This window comes from Austrofundulus limnaeus, unplaced genomic scaffold (genome assembly GCF_001266775.1).
Source record: "Austrofundulus limnaeus strain Quisiro unplaced genomic scaffold, Austrofundulus_limnaeus-1.0 Scaffold797, whole genome shotgun sequence".
NCBI classification, from domain to species: domain Eukaryota; kingdom Metazoa; phylum Chordata; class Actinopteri; order Cyprinodontiformes; family Rivulidae; genus Austrofundulus; species Austrofundulus limnaeus.
This window is the reverse complement of record NW_013953199.1, coordinates 82,512-85,323: the sequence shown is the minus strand read 5'-3', so window position 1 is coordinate 85,323 and position 2,812 is coordinate 82,512. Positions and strand designations below refer to the sequence as shown.

The window sequence follows — 2,812 nt, the reverse complement described above, 5'->3', positions numbered from 1 at the left end:
ATCCTGTGATAACTGCAAGAAAAAAAAGCACAGTTTACTTCCATGTTTTCAACCTCTTTGCCACTACAGCCCCCCGCATACGGCAGCTTGTTCACCCTCCCAAAAAACAAAGAAGTTCAGTCATGTCCACTGCTTGTGGTTTAAACCTGGGAAAGTGTGTTTTCAATGAGTCTCGGCTGATATCAATGATTGTTACACTCTGATGGAAGTGTTCCTCAGCAGTCCATATGAATGTCTCATAGATATGACTGTTTTATTAAAACAATTTAGTGTTCTTTTATTAAAATTAAGTGTTCTTTAATAGCTAAACTCATAGCAATAAAAGGTTGGTATGTTAACCTTTCTGGGACGATTTGAATGTTTTTATTAATGTGTCGGTTTGGTCTTAAATGTCACTCCTAGTGGTCTTAAAAAGTCTTAAATTTAACTTACCGAAACCTGCATGAATCCTGCATTCAGTATTGTTGAGTGTCCACACAGTAAACGTGTTTATGTTTAGTCTAATGGTCTGTATCTGACCAGCAGCTCTCCCAGCGTGGAGCTTTCTACTGTACTCATATGTCCTCCTGTCTGTTGGTTTGTGTATTTGTTTGTTTTTGGCTGCTGTTGACACCATATGTGACCCAAGGGCACAGCGTTGTGGGTTGCAGTGCCATCTGCTGCACCGGTGATCRGCTTTCATATGCAGACGGTGATCCTCTCCTGCAAAGCAATGAGCTGAAACTTAAAACAGTGACGACCTCTTATTCATACACTGGTCCCTGTGTCCATCTYATCTGGTGTAGGGTTGTAGTTATTTACTCTTCACTGGATGTTTGGTTTCACAGTGCTCCAAATGTTTTCATTTGGTGACAGGATTTGACTGCAGGCAGGTCGATTCAGCGCCTGGACACTTCTACTGTGAAGTCATGCAGTTTAATTCATGAAGTTTACAGTTTTGTAGTTGTTTGCACTGATAGAGCCTTTCCAGATGTTTAAAATGCACTACTAATGCACCCCCATACCATTAGAGAGGCAGGCACTGACAACAACCTCTATTGTCAAAAAGACAAAGCAGCCACGAGTGAGGTCTGAGAGCAGAAATGAGAAAAAAGAACCAGTTTTCTGCTGCATTCCAGAAAATATTGTGAAACTCTGAACTTTTGTCAGCTTTTAGAGCTACAACCAGATTGTGACATATTAAAAAAAAAAAAGAAACTGTGTGAACTCACATTACTCTGCTTTCCAGCTGCTGTTCTTACAGCAACATTTTTTTTGTAAAAGTGATTTATTTCACACCATTTGTACAATAAATATAGAAAGAAATACATGAAATAATGTTTGGGGACGATTGCAAATTTAACTAAATGTATCAGATCAGGTTACAGAGTTCTTGTTTTCCCTGAAGCTGTGATGCAACTTCCTCTTTTATCAGGTGAAAAACAAGGTACCAGCAATCTTTTTGTCACGCCGAAATAATACAATCCAAATCGTTGAAGTAACACCTCCAGATTTGCATCCTCAGTCATTGTTTCACCACCAACAATTGAACTTTTTGATTTCATTATCGCTCTGTTATCACCGCCTACATTTCCTGCAAACACCCACATTTATACATACCTGCACTCACCTGATCAACAAGGAAGATTAACTGGTTCTCTCTCAGGTGAGCAGAGCTTTTAAAGCTTCTAAAATCACATCTGTGAGAGTTATATTTGTAAAGAAAAAAAGAGGTGCTTTATCTCCCAACCTTGAAGAGAAGTGAACGATCCTTGTGAAAACAAAAGATTAGTTCCTTCGCGGTTTGACCCAGGAGGGGTGGAGCRACTGAGACTCACAGACGTTAAAGGCAGATAGCGTTCTGCTTGGCTCAGCAGAGGGGAGGAGCCGACTATAAAGTGAAAGACGGTTTGTGTTGTGGAACGACTTCACAAACACTTGGTGGGACAGGAGAGAGGAATCAGCTGCTCAGTCTGACTGCAGCTAAGAAAATGACGTTCAGGCAGAGGGTTTATTTAGTGTCTGCTGCAGCGGGCTGAGATAAGAGCTAAACTTTGATCTGTGGAGAAAGAAAGAAGCTGCTGACGCTCAGGTAATGTTGCTGCCATCGCACACTTTACTCCTGATCAGCTTCTTACTCTACAAACTAAATTAGTTYAATGACAAATGTAAATATATGTAACCACTTCCTGTTTAACCTTTAATGTTTCTTTCCAGTTTTAGTAGTGTTGCCAGYAAAACACTTCTTTGCTACTAAAACTAAAACCATATCTAATGCTACGATGGAGTTTTAGGGCAGGAGAGGAACAGTTTTCATCTGGCTTCATGTTTAACAGCAGAACTGTCGGGCCCACATGGAAAGTTCTGCCAATGTTTTCTGGACTGCATGCAAAACACTCCAAGTTAGATCTGATGTGGATGACTGGTTTCTGTGGGCCGGCTGTGCTCGTGCTGTTTGTGTGACCTGTGAACTCAGGTGATGTGATGTGGATTGTTTAAAAACACAAAGTTATTTAGGAACGGAGCTGGTGTGATCGCTGCTGTCAGTGTTGATTGATTGAAAAGAAGCTGTTTTGACGCTTTAACCAGTGTTGTATAAAGTACCACAAAGTGATACTTGAGTAAAAGTACAAGTATCYTACCAAAAAATGACTTTWGTAAAMRTTAAAGTCKCCKTTARGAATATTACTTGAGTAAAAGTCTTAAAGTATCTGATATTTGTTGTACTTMAGTATTAAAAGTCAAAGTATTGATTTAAAATGAGCAGTTAGATTTTCTGTAAGGACATTTATTAGGAGGTGACCTCCTCAAAAACTGCAGAAATGACTGTTGT

The 2,812-nt window shown here is 39.8% G+C and overlaps 1 protein-coding gene across 7 annotated transcripts in view; it reads left to right on the top strand.

The window, feature by feature from the left end:
- Window positions 1-2,812, top strand: part of slmapa (sarcolemma associated protein a) — a 41,708-nt gene that overhangs the window by 17,826 nt on the left and 21,070 nt on the right. Inside the window, exon 1 of one of the 7 annotated variants that reach the window (XM_014028691.1) lies at window positions 1,922-2,071. The exons of the other annotated variants lie outside the window; for them this stretch is intronic. The gene's annotated coding sequence lies outside the window, so the exon portion shown is untranslated. Of the gene's footprint in view, window positions 1-1,921; window positions 2,072-2,812 lie in introns of those variants that run through there. 7 annotated transcript variants of the gene reach the window in all.